This window comes from Zingiber officinale, chromosome 6B, assembly GCF_018446385.1.
Source record: "Zingiber officinale cultivar Zhangliang chromosome 6B, Zo_v1.1, whole genome shotgun sequence".
Classification (NCBI taxonomy): domain Eukaryota; kingdom Viridiplantae; phylum Streptophyta; class Magnoliopsida; order Zingiberales; family Zingiberaceae; genus Zingiber; species Zingiber officinale.
Genome location: NC_055996.1, coordinates 38,601,750 through 38,622,540, shown reverse-complemented (window position 1 = coordinate 38,622,540; position 20,791 = coordinate 38,601,750).

The window sequence follows — 20,791 nt, the reverse complement described above, 5'->3', positions numbered from 1 at the left end:
ACCGGAGACTCTAAACCATCACAGAACATTGTCGATCGGGAAATCTCATGAAGTAACTCGGACGGGTCTTCATGGGAGGAACCGAATGTAATGACCCAAATTTTCTCATTTTGAGCCCCAAAAATAATTCAAAAATATTTAGAAATACCTTTAAAATATTCTAGAGATTTTTAGGAATTTTTAGAGTATTTTTACGTAATTTTTGGAGTTCGTTTGGTATTTTTACCAAGAGGAAGAAGTTTAAAAAAAATAATAAAATAAAATAAAGAGGAACCGGAGACTCTAAACCATCATAGAACATAGTGATCGGGAAATCTCATGAAGTAACTCGGACGGGTCTTCATGGGAGGAACCGGAGACTCTAAACCATCACAGAACATTGTCGATCGGGAAATCTCATGAAGTAACTCGGACGGGTCTTCATGGGAGGAACCGAATGTAACGACCCAAATTTTCTCATTTTGAGCCCCAAAAATAATTCAAAAATATTTATAAATACCTTTAAAATATTCTAGAGATTTTTAGGAATTTTTAGAGTATTTTTACGTAATTTTTGGAGTTCGTTTGGTATTTTTACCAAGAGGAAGAAGTATAAAAAAATAATAAAATAAAATAAAGAGGAACCGGAGACTCTAAACCATCACAGAACATAGTGATCGGAAAATCTCATGAAGTAACTCGGACGGGTCTTCATGGGAGGAACCGGAGACTCTAAACCATCATAGAACATTGTCGATCGGGAAATCTCATGAAGTAACTCGGACGGGTCTTCATGGGAGGAACCGAATGTAACGACCCAAATTTTCTCATTTTGAGCCCCAAAAATAATTCAAAAATATTTATAAATACCTTTAAAATATTCTAGAGATTTTTATGAATTTTTAGAGTATTTTTACGTAATTTTTGGAGTTCGTTTGGTATTTTTACCAAGAGGAAGAAGTTTAAAAAAAATAATAAAATAAAATAAAAAGTGTTAAGATCGGATTTTGAACCCAAGATCTCGGATCGAACTAGACCCTAACCAAAGTCAGCCAACCAACTGAGCTAAGCAAGTTTTGTTAAATATATATGGAACAAATGGTATTTAAAGAATAGTTGGTAACAGAAAACAATTAAAAGAGGGAAAAAGGGTGTTCGGCAGGATTCGAACCCGTGACTCCAATCAAAAACCAAGCCGTGGCTAACCAAGTGTACTGTAGATGTTTTGTAAACAAATTTACAATGACTAGGTCTTAAACCATAACAGAAACGCTAGGCTATTAGAGAGATAAGTTGATATTGGTTTTTGGCCGAACCCTAAACCCCTCTCTTCCTCTTCTCTCTCGTTCCCGACGCAGCGTTTTTTTTTCTCTCGCGGCGGAAGCGAAGAAGAAGGCGTTAGGGCTCGATCTCCAACGCCGGCGAAGGGTTTTTCCGGCCGGTCTCCATCCGTGTGTGAACCACCTCGACGAGGGGAGACCCGAACCCTAGAAGCCCTAGAAGGCTCTCTTTCGGCTGTAAGACCAAGAATCCGATGTAAGTGCTTCCTCACCTGCAGTAGAGTAGCTCCGGGTTCTCGTTTCTTCCTTGTTTTCGAATTTTGCTATGGGGATTTCCGTTTAGGGCTTGTTGCCGTGAGGTTGATTTCTTGTGAAGCCTGCTGCCGAGAATCTCAAGGAAAGGAATTAATTGGTTTGTTAGGCATATGTTTTGGTTTCTACAGATTTCGGATTTATGCTGTAAAAATCTATTTAGCACAGCATTCACCTCCTTTGGTTCCCTGCCGTGATGTTCTTGTAGGAAGATGAGAAGGGGTTTCATTGGGTTTGGCAAATAGTTAGGCTTCTCAATTCTGATAACAAGCAAGTTGATTTCTTAGGTTGCAATTCAGCAAGCTTGATTCCTTTTGTTTCAATTCTGCAAGTTTTATTCCTTTTGTTACAAATTCAGCAGGTTAGTTAATTTAATTTTCCTTCAACAAGTTAGCTAAATTCAGTCATAGTTTTTGGTGCTAGTTAGTGGGCACGAACAGCCCTATACATATATATATATAGCATCTGTTTAGACCCTTTTGTACTATGTAGTGGCACGAACAGCCCTTACTCCAAGTACATAGTTAGTTTTCTGTTGAGATACACAGTAGGTTTTAGTTTTGTTCATGCTAAGCAATTGACAGGAACGGCAATAGTTTTGGGAGTAGCAGTTGAAAGAAAATAGAAGTAATAGCTTTGAACAAACGAAACAAGTTATATAGGTTCCATGATTTCAGCGAGTTCTAGTTTGATTTACGTTACGGAAGGGGAACGTACAGCTCTGTTAGAGCTTAGAACAGTCTTGGATTTGGTATTTACTGTGGGCAACGTACAGCTCTATTAGAGCTTAGGACAGCCCTTCCTTCTGGAAATTTCAGTAGGAACGAACATTTTCCTTGGAGCCTTCTGTTAGTTTCCACAGCAGTTTTATTTGTGTTATTTAGAGGGCACGAACAGCCTTTAATCTAAGTATATAGTATTAGTTTTCTTTGCTATTTTAACAAACATGATCAGTCCTGTTGTTAGCATTGCAGTTTTAGTTACTTCGTTACTTTAACAAGCATGAACAGCTACTCCCTAAGTGTATGCAGTTTTTTTAAGAATGCAGATTTTTCTTCGTTGATTTATTTCTGCTATAGCATGCCTAAAGATTTCAGATTTATATTCCTTGGTTTTAAATCTGTTGTAGCATGTTTGAAGAAGTTAGATTTGCTTTCTTTTGATTTGTTTCTGATGTAGCATGCTTATAGAAGTCAGATTTTCTTTCCTTTGATTTAATTCTGTTGTAGCATGCCTATATTCTTTTTAAGAGTTTAAGAAAAATATAAGCAAGATAAAGAAAAGAAAGAAAAAGGCCAAGGCCTTAAGTAGATCTCAAAGTCAAGACTTTAGGGGTTTTGGCACACAAGGTGCTAAAGAAAATGCCGAGACATTATATAGAAGTATTAAAAGATAACAAGTATTTTACTTTTATCAGTGGCACTGTGTTGGACTCTCTGTCCTTGGGCTGGGCTCCCATAGTCGTCCCTAGGTTTAGATAACCTAGTATAGCAGGACTCTCAGTTGGCGACCATAGGGTCGCCAAATGGGTCGCCAAATGGGCCGCCGAATGGGTCGGGTCGTTACAAAAGTAAAAGCACAGTTGCCGGGCCCAAGAAGAAGTTGATTATTATTTTGAAGTATTATAAGTATAAGTTTTTGAACAAGTAAAGCAAGTTTTACATAAGTATAAAGTATTAAAGAATAAGTCTTTGAACAAGTGGAATAAGATTCAGAAGGTGTTTAGAATTCAGTAAGTTTAGTTCTTTATTCTACCATGTTTATCTAGTGGATGAGTAGTTTCATGTTTACCTATTAGATGAGTAGCATGATTAGCGAGTAGAATTACATGAGTAGATTTCTTAGCTTTTCTTTGCTATTAGTTTGACATGAGCAGTTATGTTTATGCTTTATTTCTTTTTAGAGCATATAGTTTTTAGTTCTTTTCGTATACATGCACATTCGTGATTTTGTGAGTTAGATAGCGCTTACTAAGCAAATTTTGCTTATAGACTACACTTCCTCTTACTGCAGATACAGGAAAGGAAAAGATATAGAAAGGAAGGCGACAAGGTGGCGCGGATGGTGTGTGATGCCAGGACTATGGAAGCCTTAGGACTTAGTTTAAGAATTTATTAAGATTGTCATTTATTAAGAATGTATTAGATGAGTCATTTAGTCTTCCGCTGTTAGTTAATTGTATGTTTATTTTGTTTCCGCTATTCATTACTTGCATGATTTGATTTCATTAAACTGCGTGGTGATGTTATTCCTTTTGTGTGTTTGATATGTGTTCCAGCCGCCTGTGGCTGTGTATATTATGTTATGTATGTCAGTTTAAGGTCACCGGTACAGGGGAGACTTTGTCGAAATTTTTCGGTAGGGTTTCCATGTGATTTTTAATCATACCGATTAAGTAGAATTAGTAGTTAAGTAATGGTCATCCTTAGAGAGTAGTAGTAGTAAGAAGGGTGGTCGTTACACCGGAGACTTTAAACTATCACATAATATAGTCGATCGGGAAATCTCATGAAGTAACTCGGACGGGTTTTCATGGGAGGAACCGGAGACTCTAAAACATCACGGAACATAGTCGATCGAGAAATCTCATGAAGTAACTCGGACGGGTCTCCATGGGAGGAACCGGAGACTTTAAACCATCACAGAACATAGTCGATCGGGAAATCTCATGAAGTAACTCGGACGGGTCTTCATAGGAGGAACCGAAGACTCTAAACCATCACAGAACATAGTCGATCGGGAAATCTCATGAAGTAAATCAGGTGGGTCTTCATGGGAGGAACCGGAGACTCTAAACTATCACAGAACATAGTCGGTCGGGAAATCTCATGAAGTAACCCGGACGGATCTTCATGGGAGGAACCGGAGACTTCAAGGCCTAATCAACCGGGATTATATTGGTAAGATAAATACAAAGTTATATGGATTTATTCACAAAATCGGTTGACATTTTACTGAATCAGAAGCCAGGGTTCAAAGGGGATTCTATGCATATGACACATTTTCTATCTGAAGGCCCATTTACATGGAAATCTTTATTTGAAATTGCTTGGAGTATTATACTCAGATCGGAATTCAGGAGTCTTATACAAATTTTTATCTAAAATCATTCAGGATTACTCATTCTTTTGAAATATGGAGCACACTAGATATTATCTGCAAAAGGATTAATTAAGACAAGATTTAACTTCAAGAGGTAAGCAAGGAATTCTTGAATAAAACTTATACTCAATACTCGGAAAGCATTTCAAAGGAGGCATTCTCAAACTAGCACAAGAGAGAAACAAGTAAGTATCACAAATTTCCTATATATCGCAATCGCTCATTTACCAAGTTTTTTGTTACAGTTCTTTTCATTACTAGTTTTTCCATTACAAGTCTTTTTATGGACAATTTTTTTAGATACATAGATATGATTAATTAAAAGGACTTTTTAAATCTGGGGGCAGTTCTTCGTTAAGTTTGCGATGACTTATGAAAGAAGAGAGAGGTTCCTTAGGTAGATAACCACCCTCTCTTAACTGTCGAAGAACTCCCGACACAGAATGATTTAGAGCACCTACTATTCGACGGAAAAATTCTTGGGCAAACGCCGGAGACTTTAGATAAGCCAGATGCCACTCTTCACATCAACTCTTCTCCTGCTCCTTATAACTTTGAAAATCGGCTTGCAATTTAGTGTTTTGATCTTTTAAAGCATCCTTTTCCAATTTGAGTTGTTCCAATTCCTTCTGGAGCAATGACAACTCAACATCTTGAGCCTTTCTTTGATCTTGTTCCTGTAGGATAGCGAAATCATGAGAAGCTAGGTCTTGAGTTTGTTCAGAAAGACAGGCATTATGAAGCTTCTCTACTTTCTCTAAAATAAGACTTTTATGAGAAGCATCTAAGAGAGCTTTCTCCTTTAAAGCAATTTCCAGTCGGAGACCAGAATGTAATCGATCCACCTGTAACTCCAAAGTTCTCCTTGCAAGCTCTTTATCTTTCAATAATTGCTGTGATTCCTCCAATTCCTGTCTCAATATCCCTAATTATTGATCTTGCAAGGCCACTTTCTCTTGCAACTGAGCCAGGTCGTTATTAGAAGGAGGTAAAGTAGCCTTCAATGTCTCTAGTTGAGCTTTTAACTTATTGTTCTCCTGGTCCTGAGCCATAAGTAGCTGGTCGATGTGCAGACTCGAGGCAAGGAACTAAATAGAATGATGATACAGTTAAAGATAAGGATACGAAGTTGACAACATATAACCAAGAATACTTATAGCTACTGCTTGACGACTATGGCGGTCGGCTCGGTGTGGAAGACTAAGGCCCCTTAGTTGTTCTTGGCCCTGTAGCCAAGATTCGGCCAATAGGCCTTGTAGTTATAAAGAACCATAGTTAAGTGGATCAGAGGACTGTCCCAATTGAGAGGGCAGACCCATAGCCTGTTTAAATAAAGGTCGGGGAATGGAGGAAGAAGGAGGTAGGGAAGAAGAAGATGCAATGGAAGGAAAAGAAATAGTAGAAACAAAAGAAGCAGAAGAAGAACTAGATGGAATAGAAGGTGGCAATGCAAGGGATGCTGACTCAGTCGTGGAAACGCGAATAGCTGAGGGCCTAGCACTTGGAGAAGATCTCCAGCAAGGTGTCTGTTTTGCCCGGGGCCTAGAAGCCAAAGGAGGCAAGGCCAATGCAAGAGGTGCAGAAGACATAGAAGGGATAATGGTCATCTCAGAAGCAGAAGAAGAAGCAAAAGGAGCTGAAATAATAGCACAAGAAGAGGGGATGAGCAGACCATGTCTCATTATCCTAAGAGAAGGATTAGAGATAATATGGGTAGGAGTTATCAGTGCCTTACCTCTCTCAAGAGAAATGGGTGCCGGGACAAGAGGAGCTTGCACAAAAGTACCAAAGAAATCGCTAAAGGGGGCATCCTCAGTAAGCTTTGGCTTTTTGACTAAGGCAATAAAAGTCTCTTCTTCTTCCTCTTCCATGGCCGCGACAGCCCTTCTTCGGATAGCAAGCCCAAGGTGGAGGAATTAGGATTAGCCCGGCGAGCTCGCAACCATTCTTCTCCAAGATTATTAACAAAGGACTTAGTCATAGCAAGATTCTTGTACATAAAAGCTGGAAGAAGAGTATCAGCTGAAATACAGGAATTAAACACCATTATAAAAGAGATATACTAATCAGTAAATGCGGAGTGAAATGTTTATACATACCAAAAGAGTCATCCAAGGGAGTATCAATATTGCCTATCCCAAAAGGAAACATCAAACCCTCCACAATTAGATGCGCCAAGCTAAATTTTGCTCCCCTCAGTTTAGATAAGGCAAAGGCAACAGAGGGATCGTTAAGGAGATTATGGGTGCTAGGAAGCAGAGGTAGATCATATATCCATTGAATGGGAAATGGAGGAGGAGAAGGGAGACGCATATAGAAAAATTTATGATACCATTCCCCCTGAGGAGGAATTCGGTTGAACAAAATGGCCTTGGGACGAGATTGGAATTTGAAAACACCAACATCTACTCGACGAGGAACAAAGAAGTGATGAAAAAGACGAGGAGATAAGGGAAAATCTAACAGTTTAGATACCCTGACAAAACCCATAAGGATAGAAAAGGATTGAGAGACAAACTGATTGAGTGGAATATTAAAATAGAGGCTAATGTTAGAGAAAAAAGGGTGAAGAGGAAATCGAAAACCTTGTAGGACTTGATCTCGGAAGATAGATATACACCCTAAAGGAGGAAGATGTGGACTATCCTGAGGAGCAGGACGGACTATATAAAAAGAAAAATCATAGGTTGCCTTTAAATCCACTTCTTCTGTCTCTATAAGGTCGGAAACACATGAGAGAAACCACGCAGGAGGGGAAGTTGCCATAGTGAAACAGTAGAAGGAAGAGGAATCAAGGGAGATAAAGAGAGAAGTGGGAAAGCGGAAGAGAACTTCTTAAAACCCTTGTTTTCCTTTCGGTCCTGTGCTAAAACCCCCAAATAGAGATAGCAGAAGAAAACAAGAAAAGAAAAAGTACTCAGAATTCCAATCGTCATAAATGGGTGATAACATTAAAGGATAAAATCAAACTCTAAAAGAGGGGGATGAATCCCAAGAAAGAAAGGTGAAGTTAAGTAATCTTCTTCGAAAAATGCGTAAAGTTTCCCTAGATACAATTCTTAGGAAAGTTTGACAGATATAAAGAAAAATTGGTCAATAATAGACAGGACTTGGTTAAAGGATACCGGACGAGATTCATAAATATGAATCGGGCGGTCATAATAGATCGGCCGAGATAAATGTCATTCAAATATGTCGACCAAAGGCTTATCATGATAAGTCAAATGGCATACACTATGATAAAACCATATGAAATTTGGTTAATACATAAGATGACATACGTAGATACGAGCATAAATTAATCAAGTAGAACAAATCGACCGATATTGAGAATATCACAATAGAGCTGTACTAGATCGAACGAGACACAATTAATCTATAAAATATCGGACGGTATTTGTCAGCATTGATATATACCGCCCGGTCAGGAGCAAACAGTCTAAATAGATAAACATAATAATATGTTGGGTGAGGTTTTATGAGGACTAGCCAAGTGACATTTAACATATTTAAACAAAACAGATGATCATCGTAAGGAAGAGTAGATTTAACAATAAAAAGGGATAATCAACTTTACATGAATCCGCTAGATTGTCATCACAAAGTTTTAGTCCTCCTTTACAGGGATTCGAATTTAAGTCAGAAAGGAAAGTCATACTAAGGTCAGCTGAGGGAATAGATTAGGAGGCTTGACGATTTAGGAAGTTGGGAGGGGGGATCGCGAGATAAGTAATTTTCCTCTCGTAATTGTTGAATCGCCCCATTAGCTCCCGCAGTAAAGGCTGCTAAGATTGACTTCACGATCGTCCTATTGAATTCAAGAGATTCAATCATGATGGTGGCTCGTTCCTTGTAACGAGTATCTTCGTTCACCTTGTAGACCACCAGAGCCGTTTGGGAAGTCTTCAGTTCATTTTCTTTAACAGAAACCTCAGTTTTAACTGAATTAAGGGAGGTGTTCAAGGAAGTTATTTCATCTTCCTTTAGCTGCAGGACTTTTAGTTTTTTAGCCAATTCCGCTTCATAATCAACCTTTAGTTCACCCATTTTGGAAGTTAATTCTTGGTTAAGATCCGTAGCTGATTAGAATTGTGCTTGAAGACTTTCAATCTGAGCTTCAAGTTGTTTCTTGGCAGCAGCGGAAAATGCGGCAGAAGATAACTCAGTAACTTGTTGTCTCAGCTTATCATTCTCAGATCTCAGCTTCTTGTTCTTGTTGTATAAATTGTGCATCAACCGAGATAAGCCCATGTTTTCTATCCATCGTTAGAAATATAATAAAGGGCCATGAGCTAATTGCTAAGAAATAGAAAGTAGATGTTAATAAATATACCTGATTCTCATTATGGGAGAAACGATCAATTATTTTAGGAGTGGTGAGTTCTTCAAAAATGGGACAAACTTCATCCCAAGCGCCGGCGAAAGAACCTCCTAGCAATATGGGGAGGACATGAATAGTAGAAGAACCAACAGAGAAGGAGGAAGTAGGAATGGATAGAGGAGCAAAGACTAAATAAGAAGAAGGTGAGGAGGGTAAAGATCCGGACGCTGGAATAGACAATGGAAAGGTGAAAGAGACATCGCCAGAAGCATTGACATTGGAAAAAGGTGAGGCAGGAAAACTAAGAGAAGGGTAAAGTTCAGCCAGTGTAGGCTCATCAGAAGGAAGGTCATCAAGAACAAAACCTTCTGAAACCAGTTTGTCAGCAGGAAGGATAAGCCTCCTTTTTGACAGAGGAACCTTGGTAAGTTTGCGCCCCGGATGCTTACCAGTAGCAATTTCAGTTATCGATTTACTTGGGCTACCCGGAGACGTGAGTTCAATGATAGGAAGAGGGGTGGACGATGAGATAGCAGCAGCCACTGGAGAAGCAACATCGGGTAAAGAAATAGCAGGGATTTCTGCAGGAAGACCTCCAGAAGCCTCAAGAACTCCCGAAGAGCTGGGTACTTCAACTAAAGGAGTCGGTTCTTCGATTAAAGGCGGAGGAGTAATAGCAGCTAAAGCTCTTTTTCTTTGGCACGAATTGCGTCCTCCTCCAGACGCAGTTCTTCATCAATCAAAGCGTCATAAAAGCTCTCCACTACATAGAAAAGAAAAATAGTTTAGTTAGTTGAAATCAACAAGGAAGAAACAGGGTTTTACCTAAAGAGCCTTGGTATCAGGTTTGACGGGGCTTAGGCCAAACAAGTATAGAAGATCGATTCTCAGCCACTTGGGAATAGAAAGTCGACGATTTAACAACTTTTCACAATAAATAAGAAAAGTAGGATGAAGATGAAACTCTCTGACATCAGGCAAAGAGGGTAAGGAGGATTTCCAAGCATAAGACCAAGGAATGGGTCCAGGAAACTGTTGGTGCGGGTAGCACTAACGGTCTAACCTAGGTTTTGATGAATGACAAATAGGTTAAGTTAGTTTTATTGTTGTCTGACACTTTGATCGAGTGTGTAGGAGAAGCCCAGACAGGTCGACGGGTTGACCGGATGTCGCACAGTCGACTAGGTCGACGGGTGGCCGGATAGTGGCGAGAAGTCAATGGTCGACGGTGGCCGGACACTTGGCGAGAAGTCCAGCTAGGTCGACGGGCTGATCGGATGGTGGCGAAGTCAAGCGGATCGACGGGCTGGCCGGGCGCTTGGCGAGAAGTCCAGACGGGTCGGGCTGACCGGACGTCTGGCGGGTAAGTGAGGTAAGGAGGGGAGTGACTGCGAGGACACGTTCCCGGGAAGGGAACATTAGGCGTCGATCCGGCTTAGATCCATTTCGGATGTCTAAGTCGAGATCGTGACTAGATTCCGGTCTCGGAAAGACGGAATCTAAGTCATACTCTTTGCTATTACTTTGTTGAACTTTAATTGTGCTAACAATCTGTTTTACAGGATATATATTTGCCTCTGGACTAACGTTTGTCGTGCAGGATGGACTCTGCGGGAAAATAGGGTCCGGGCGCCCGGAAGGAATCCAGGCGCCCGGGAGGCAAACTTTATCCTGATTGCGCATCGCCACGTGGAGCATCTCGGTTTGAGCAGCTACGTCACATTCCAGGCGCCCGGAAGGTGGAACAACCCACCCTTCTTACTTCTACTCTCTAAGGGCGAATGTTACCTAACTACAACTCTCTATCTAGTGTCACTGACGCTATTATTAGAGTCAGTTAGATTTATCACGGTTCAGAGGAATTCCTTACCAAAAAATTTCGACAGAATCTCCCCTGTACCGGTGACCAAATCTATAATACACAAGATATATATACGCAGCCACAGGCGGCTGGAACTCATTTTTCACAACCACGCAGTTATAAAACAACAGTAAAGACAACCAACTATTTCACTCCACAAATAATTAAAGTGACTAAATGCATATGCGGAAATAAACTCAACTACAATCTCACAAACTTCATAATAGTGTTAAAGGAAAGAACTAAAACATAAACTCTAATCAAATAGGTCCTGCAAGTTTGATAACACTCTCTGGATCTCTCCATAGTCGCAGTCATCACACACCTTCATCACCACCACCATCCTGTCGTCTCCCTTCATATCTTAGCTTTTCCTTTATCTGCGGTAGGAGGAAAAAGAAAAGATCTATAAGCGAAAATGCTTAGTAAGTACTAATCTATCTCACAAAACTCAAAATGCATAAATGTAATGCAATAATACTGAAACTGAAATGCTAAAGCAAATCTACATGTGCTCATGGTATACAGAAAATGAAACTGAATACTAAACATGCTCACTATCTAACAGGATAATAAGAAATGAACACTGTAAGCTTAGAATTAAAGAAACTAACTTTTTATTTATTCTAAGCATAAAACTTATTATATTTTCTTATATCCTTGTAATAGAAATTAATCTTTTAATTTCTAGCTTTTACTTTCTTCTTCTTTCTTTCTTTCTTTTGGTTTTCTTTTCTTTGGGCCCAGGCTTAGTACCATCTCATGCGCGTTCCCTAATAGGTTGGGGTTGCGAGCCACCAATCCTAAAAGAGCAGACCTCGGTCTACCAGGGCCAAGACCTCGGAAATGGTCACCTGGATTTGTTTAACGACAAGCTCTTGGATGTCGGGTACTAGCCTCTTGCTTGACTTACTTGTTATCTTTCTTATTCTTTTATCTTCCTTATTATCTTTTATTAAAGATTGTGGGAGTCCTTTAAATATACTTAACAAGTATGGGTGTATAATCAACTAACCATGCTATATAACAGAATAAAACAAGTAACTTAAAGCTTACTGATCATGCTATAAGCTAAGCTAAAGAAAGCAATTTAAAGCCTTTGAATCATACGGTGAAAACATGGCAAAGGATGCTATTTTAGTGCTTCTAAACATGCTGTAAAATCAAGTATGGAATGATTCTAATCATGCTATAAATAAAGCAAAAGGAAGCTAACTTTGGGCTTTCTAAGTATGCTGTAATAAAAGCAATATATGTAACTCTACACTTTCTATCATGCTGTAGAAACAGAGCATGGAATGCTACTTTAAGGGCTTCTAAACCTGCTATTAAAACATGACAAAGAACACTACTTTAAGGCCTTTAAACATGCTATACAAAATAAGGTAACATGCTACTTTAAACTTCTTAAACATGCTATAAACGAAGCGTAAAGGAAACTAATTTCTTGGCCTTCTAAGTATGCTGTAAGGACAAGTATAGGATGCTACTTAGAAATTCTCATCATGCTATAATGGAAGCAAAGGAATGCGACTCAGGTTTTATAAGCATGCTGTCCAAAATATTTACTTATCAAACTTAAGTATGTACAACATGACCCTAAAGCAAAGAGGTTCATGAACAACATACGCTCAAGAATAAAATGCATACAATTCTAATTAGCACTAAACCATTCTACTTGCTCAATTAGCCTAGATGATACTTGGAGTTCCCTATGCAGGTCACGGCATAAACCCAAACTTCATGTGCAGGTCACAGCAGGTATCAAGGCTTCACGTGCAGGTCTCGGCAGCACTCGGATGGCACCAAAAATCCACCCACTTCAACCCCGCAAGCTCAAATCATGTTATACTTTGGCTTAAAACCGAAATCTACAAACCCTAATGTTAAAGGATGTTGTTCGGCTATGAACAGGGCATGGAAAGGAAACAAAACCGAGCTTACAATTCTACACGGCAAGCGAAAATCCGAAAGCAACCATACCAAACGAAGCAACTCCTACCACAGGTGAGAGTAGTACTTGCTTCCTTGAACTTACAATCGGAGGAGAGGCCTCTAGGGTTTCGGCTCGCTTCAAATCTCGGCGTTCCTTTGTGTCCGCGTGCTCCCTTCGACGAGAGAAGCTCGGGTCCAAGAGGAGCTCACGGTAGTGTCCTTGTCCGACCGCCGGAGGCGAAGCCCGAGCAGCGGCTGCAATTTCGCCCGAGAGGAAGTCGGCGCCGCGAGAGAGGAAGGGATCGCGAGATTAGGTTACGGGAATACTCCCCTTCTCCCCTTAACTTATCCCTTTTATAACCTAGGTTTAACTTTGCCCTTTACTATGACTCATACATATCCGCTTCATACTTATTAACAAACCATGCGTAGCCCAGTTGGTTGGCTGCGTCCGATTAGGTCGGATTCGGCCGGAGGTCTTGGGTTCGAGTCTCACCTTCAACGCTTTTTGTCACAACTTCTTTTCTTTTTGTAACCCTACCAAACGACCTCCAAAAATTACGTAAAAATACTCTAAAAATTCCTAAAAATCTCTAGAATATTTTAAAAGTATTTTCAAATATTTTTATGGACTTTTAGAACTTGTATAGGGAAAATTGGGTCGTTACAGAAGGGATCCAGGCGCTCGGAACAGCATATAAAAGAAGCCCCAGACAGGAGCTTCAGAATCATCAATCAATCTGAGAATTCTTCTATTGCTGGTCTTGCTGCTCGACGTTCAGTGCGACGCCAACTAAGCTCTGACAAAGCGCTCCTTCGGTTATTTAATTTCCTTGTCGGTATTGCTTTATTTTCACTAGCAGTTCCTGTGTTCATTTTTGTAACTATATTCGAATTGTTAGTGATTGCCCAACGAAAGTGGTCAAGGACCATGGGCCTTCGAGTAGGAGTCGTCACAGGCTCCGAACGAAGTAAAAAACATCTGTGTCTATTTTACTTTTCCGCTGCATTTATACTCTAAATTTTCGAATCGATATTCACCCCCCCCCCCTATCGACTCTAACGGTCCTACAAGTGGTATCGGGGCGGTCTGCTCGATTTGGTGCAACACCAATCGGTGGGGTGAAATTCTTTCTTTCGGTCTTGATTTTACACTCAAACTCAATGGTTTATCTTTTTTTAATTAGAGCTAAATTGGTGCAACACCAATCTAGATTTTTCTATTTTTCTTCCTTTACTAATCCAAGACCAAGTCTTGGGATATTTTTGGTTATTTACACAGAATGTCCCAACAAGAAGGATTCAGCACGGCCTCCAACTTTCAGGGATGACTTTCCATCTGGAAGAAGCGCATGGAGGTCTACCTCAAAATAGACTTGACGGTGGATGAGCATTCGAGACCCTACAAAATTCAGTGAGACACCTCAGGAATATCTGGATCTGAAGGCGGACGGTGACTTGAAGAAGAAGGCATGCAGAAAATAAAGCGATCAACACTCTGATGCGGACTAACAAGAAGAACTAAGCAGTCGGTCCACAAAACGCTAAAGAAGCGTGGGACAAATTGATCGAGTTGCACGAACCAGCGGCGCTAAGGTAACAAAGCGAGACTGCTTTTAAATAAAATTTTAATATAAAAATGCGGAAGGAGAAACAATGAATCAGCTCCACGCGAGGATCAAGGACATCCTCAATGGGCTTCATGCGATAGGCCACCGGATGGAAAATAGAGACTTAATAAGGTGCGCATTAAGCGCTTTCCACGTAATAGTTTGTGGGCATCAATAGTGGATGCCTACAAAATTTCTAAGAATCTTTCTAAATTAAAATTAGATGAGCTTTTACGTGAATTAGAATTACACGAACAAACTAATGCTGGAGCCGAGAAAGGTATAGCTCTATTTGCAGGTTCCTCCAAAGAAAAGAAAAGCAAGCCTGAATTTGAAGAAGAATCTGACCAAGACTCCGAAGACGAAGAACACCTGGTGAACTTAGTAAGAAAAATGTTCACCAGGAGAAAGAGGAGCTTCAGCAAAAAGGACCTTCAAAAGATCAGCTCTCCCTCAGAACAAAAGAACGTGACTTGCTACGGCTGCAATAAAAAGGGGCACTACAAGAACGAATGCCCAAAACTGAAGTTCGACAAACCAAAGCCAACCAAAAAGAAGGCACTCAAAGCAACGTGGGACGACTCCTCGGACGAATCGGAGGAAGAAGAGCAGAAACATCAGAGCCACCTCGCACTGATGGCCCGCGAAGCCGAAACAGAAAATGAGTCGGAAGATGAAGACGGGTCTGAACCCGAAACAAGCCACGAGTCCGTACTCGTTTCCGAAGGCCCGAATGAGGTATATTTTAATTTAAACAAAAAAATTTTTAGAATTATTTCCTGTTTAAATAGTAAATTAACTAAATTAGAAAATGAAAACAAATCACTTCTTGAGGAAAATCAAAACCTAAAGGAACAAATCAAAATTTCAAATCCAACTCAAGATCTAACACTTGAGGAGGAAAATTTATCACTAAAAAATGAGATTAACAATTTAAAAGAAATGTTAGAAAAGTTCACAACAAGATCAAAAAATTTAGACTTAATCCTAAATAATCAAAAAACATGTTATAATAAAACCGGACTCGTATACAAGTCAAACTCAAATAAAACTTTTAAGTCGTTAATAACTCAATACAAATCAACTAATCAAGCTTGGGTCCCGAAAGCGTGTCTGACCACGCAAGTAGGACTTAATCAATATTATATACCTAAAGAAAAAATACATTATATAAAATCGAATAAACCAAACCAAAATCCAAAATACAAACCTAAACCAAATTCAAAATCTAAACACCTTAAAAATCAACAAAATTATCACCAAGTTAACCATAACTATAAAAAGAATCGACACAAACCTAAAACCAAAATTTAAATTAATGGCCAATAATTCAGGGGGAGGCTCCAGAATAGCTGGCACTTCCAAAACTAACTTACCCGACAGGGTAACCCAAAACAAACTAACCCGGCAGGGTAATTAGGATTAGAAACCAAGTTTAACTTGAATCATGGTACTGGTGAAATTTTTAGATGATAGTACGTTAGGGAAGCTTGGGCATCGCATGTCTAGAAAGATATGGCTTTGATCTGGTGCATTTGGCCAAGTGGAACTGACCGAAGCTACCCTTAAATGGATCCTAATCAGTTAGACCAAGATTTAGTACTAAGCTCCGTGGATAGGACTATTCGAAAAATCTCGAAAGGTTGGTTACTTCTGTAGGACCGTTAGATTCGATAGAGGGGGGGGTGAATATCGATTCGAAAACTTAGAGTGTAAACGTAGCGGAAAATTAAAATAGACACAAATGTTTTACTTCGTTCGGAGCCTGTGACGACTCCTACTCGAAGGCCCGTGGTCCTTGACCACTTTCGTTGGGCAATCACTAGCAATTCGAAATGATGATTACAAAAGAACCGTACAGTGAATGCTAATGAAAACTGAAAACAAATACCGACAAGAAGGGAAAAGAATGGAGCGTAATGTCGGAGCTTTGTTGGCGTCGCACTGAACGTTGAGCAGCAAGACCAGTGATGAAGAATTCTCGACAATTGATTCATCGAAGCTCCATGCGGGGCTTCTTTTATATCTTGTTCAGGCGCTGGATCCCCAGGCGCTGGAATGTGACATTGCACAAACCATGAAGCTCCACGTGGCGACGACTCGGCTGGATAAATTCGCCTTCCGGGCGCTCGGGCGCGGACTTGTTCCAGAAAACTCCCTTTTCCTGCAAAACAAAGTTAGTCTGAGGCAAATATATATCCTGTAAAACAGATTGTCAGCACAGTTAAAGTTCAACGGATAAATAAACAGAGTATAACTTAGATTCCGTCTTTCCGAGACCGGAATCTAGTCACGATCTCGACTTAGATATCCGAAATGGATCTAAGCCGGATCAACGCCTAATGTTCCCTTCCCGGGAACGCGTCCTCACAGTCACTCCCTTCCAGTGACTTACCTTACTTACCTGCCAGACGTCCGGTCAGCCCGTCGACCCGTCTGGACTAGATAAATTTACTAATCAGGTTTTTCAGTGGACTAGATAAAAAACAAAATCAGACTTGTGTCTAGTCAGTCGTCTACACCTCCTTCGACTAGACTTGAAGAGAAGGCTAGTGATATGGGTTAGGTTTCATGGGTCCTCGATAAGGAAGGGAAAAGGAGATAACCAAATGGAGAAGATAGGTCAATATCGGCCGGGATATACTTCCGAGTAAGTAGGCCAATATCGACCAAGAAATGCCTCCAAGGAGGAGGGCCTATATCGATCAGCATAGGCCTCAAAGGAAGCAGGCCAGTATCGGTCGGGATATACTTCCGAGTAAGTAGGCCAATATCGACCAAGATATGCCACCAAGGAGGAGGGCCTATATCGATCAGCATAGGCCTCAAAGGAAACAGGCCAGTATCGGTCGGGATATACTTCCGAGTAAGTAGGCCAATATCGACCAAGATATGCCTCCAAGGAGGAGGACCTATATCGATCAGCATATGCCTCAAAGGAAGCAGGCCATTATCGGCCGGGATATACTTCCGAGTAAGTAGGCTAACACCGGCCGAGATATGCCTCAAAGGAGGAAGACCTATATCGATCAGCATATGCCTCAAAGGAAGTAGGTCAATATCGGCCGGGATATACTTCCGAGTAAGTAGGCCAATATCGGCCGAGATAGGCCTCCAAGGAGGAGGGCCTATATCGATCAGCATAGGCCTCAAAGGAAGCAGGCCAATATCAGCCGGGATATACTTCCGAGTGATTAGATCGGTGTCGACCGAGATATACCTCTAAGGGGTAGGCCAATATCGGCTAGGATATACTTCCGAGTAAGTAGGCCAATACCGGACGAGATATGCCTCCAAGGAGGAAGACCTATATCGATCAACATAGGCCTCAAAGGAAGTAGGCCAATATCGGCCGGGATATACTTCCGAGTGATTAGATCGGTGTCGACCGAGATATACCTCTAAGGGGGTAGGCCAATATCAGCAGGGATATACTTCCGAGTAAGTAGGTCAATACGGGCCGAGATATGCCTCCAAGGAGGAAGACTTATATCGATCAGCATATGCCTCAAAGGAAGCAGGCCAATATCGGCCAGGATATACTGCCAAGTGAGTAGACTAGTATCAATCGAAACATACCTTTAAGAAGGAAGGCCAATATCGGTCGAGAGATACTTTCGAGTGAGTAGACTAGTATCGACCGAAACATGCCTTTAAGAAGGAAGGTCAATACCGGTCGGTTTGCCTAATATCTTGAAATAATATTTGATAAAACATGGCCCAAGGCTAGCTAGAATAATAAATATAAAGGAGCCCGAACAAGCATTGCCCCAGAAGCCTCATGAGAGGTAATAATAATTGATTAAACCTAGCTAGGCCCAGTTCCGACTGATAAGAGGAACATTTGCACATTAAGCCATTTATGATATAGCAAAGACAGGAGGGGCAAGTAGGAACGATAGAAACACTTTAAAGGACCTGTGAAACAGGATAGAAGTAAATATTTTAAATAAAATAGTTAATGAAGATATTGGTAGTATATGATTGTATAACAGGTGTTATATATACTTTGGTGGGAAATGTGTTTTCAGACTATTTTACAGGTACTAGACGACAAATAATGTACATCTGGAGTACAAAAAAGATTCCTTAAAAGTCATTTACCACAAATACACAGCTTACGTCATCTCATAACAAACGCTAACAAACCGAGGTCCACTTCATGACTACGGAGGTTATATAAAGTGGTATAAAAAGGGGAATCCTCTCCGTTGGCTAGGTAAGTTCACATCATTACGCACATTCATAACCCTAATTGCTTAACTACTGTTCATCTTCTTCCTCCTTCTTACACATCAAGAGAGATCACTAACTTGAGCGTCAGAGGGCCTAGCCAGGGATTCCCACCCCGGCCTTGAGAGTTCCGAATCTGGTGTTCTTCGATCGGATCTCTTCATCGCCATTGGTATCTTGCATCGAGAGGACATTCTGGGGGCTTCATCTTCTTGGATCCGCTTTGGGTTTCTCGGATCGGCGTTCCATAGGCATTATTCTTCATCAACAGTGGGTTTTTTCTCCCGGATCTCCGTCTTGTCAAGCTTCTCAGACAGGATCAGAGTCTAAGTCCAAATTAGACTCATTTAACACATGAATCAAATTGAGTCCAACTCAATTAGTTTACTTTGGATTACTCTTAATCCAATTTGGTTCATCACATGAACCTAATCCTCTTGGTTCATCAAATGAACCTAATCTTCATCTAATTATCCTTTGTGTGTGACCCTATAGGTTCTTGTAACGTTGGCAATGCTCCTAAGCCCATTTAGAAGCATAAGTAATGAGCGGTATCTAGCAACATATCATTACTACCCAAGTTACAAGAATGTTGAGATCCAACATCATCTTGTGACTACTAATTGTGACCCCTCACAATATATGACAAGTGTCCTTCTATCCTTGACATCTAGATTGATCAATATGAGGCATAGACCGTGTCATCCTCTAATCAATCTAAATCTTGAATCCCAAGTAGACTCACTCAATCAAATGAGCTCAACATCTCATATTGACTCATTTGGGCATGACCATGCACTTAGTGGTCTCACTCTATCAAGAATAATGATGTCACTCCCATCATATAGGAGGGATAGATCCTATCTACATCACTCACATCCCTCCGCATAATTCGTTACATATCCAGTAATCGCCTTTATAGTCCACCCAGTTACGGGTGACGTTTGACGAAGCCAAAGTATGTAACTCCTTATGTAGGGAACCATGGTGACTTCAGGTCCAAGGACTAATAGTCATACTAATAGCCACATGAGAAAGTATATGATACTCATATAACGATCCATGATATTTTCTCATGGCGGGTCATTCAGTATACATTCTCCAATGCATACCCATGTGTCAACTTGATATCTCTATATCCATGACTTGTGAGATCAAGTCATCGAGTTGACCTACATGCTAGTCTCGTCGCATTAACATTGTCTCTGAATGTTAATACTTGACTAGGAATGATTAAGAGTAGTGTTCCCTATATCATCTCACTATCGATTCAACCAATCGATTGATATAGGTAAGAACCTTCTACTCAAGGACGCTATTATACTTAGTTATTTGGCACCAATACAAGTAAGTATAATAACCATAAACAAATGCCTTTATATACATAAGAATATGATACAACGAGTCCATACAACAATCATCAAATGATTGGCTCTAGGGATCTAACTAACAAGAAGCACAGATCTGGATTTGTGAAGCGGCAAACGCATGTTAGGAAATATAGGTCTACACCCCACAAAGCGAGGCCAGCAAGCATAGGGACCCAGTCCAGGGTTAACAGATCGGGGCAAGCATATACTACACGACAAGCAAGCCAGGGAATCGTAATAATCTGTCAGGGAATAATCACTGCCTGTCAGAGAATATGTTAACGGTCGGGTGCTCACCACCCGCTGATTCCTTCCTAGACCTATAGGAGGACACCACGTGTCATTCACCGCTAGACAAAGCCTGACATCCGACATTCCCTGACACCCATCAGACTCCAGAAGCATCCCTTGTAGTATAAAAAGGAAAGCTTTATCCCTTACGTAGGTATGCTCATTCGTCTTTTCACACTCGTCTTTTGCTTTTCGTCCTTTCTCTGTGTTTCTGGAGAAAAAGTACTTGATTTGAGCGTTGGAGGACCTAACCCGGGGACTTTTTCCCTGGTTTCTGGTCTCTAATGACTCGGGTGCTTGTCTGAGTGTGCACAGGACCCTCGCTTCGTCATCACCCCCCGTCATCTGCTCATGTAAGCTCTCTCGGCGGGTGCCAGATCGACCAGGCTTCTCAGCGACTTTCCATCAACCTCGAGGACAGCGCAGCCCGCCTTTGTCCAACTCAGCTTCTAGACGGGATCACTTGTTATAATTTGTCTACTCAATTATGACTCGTC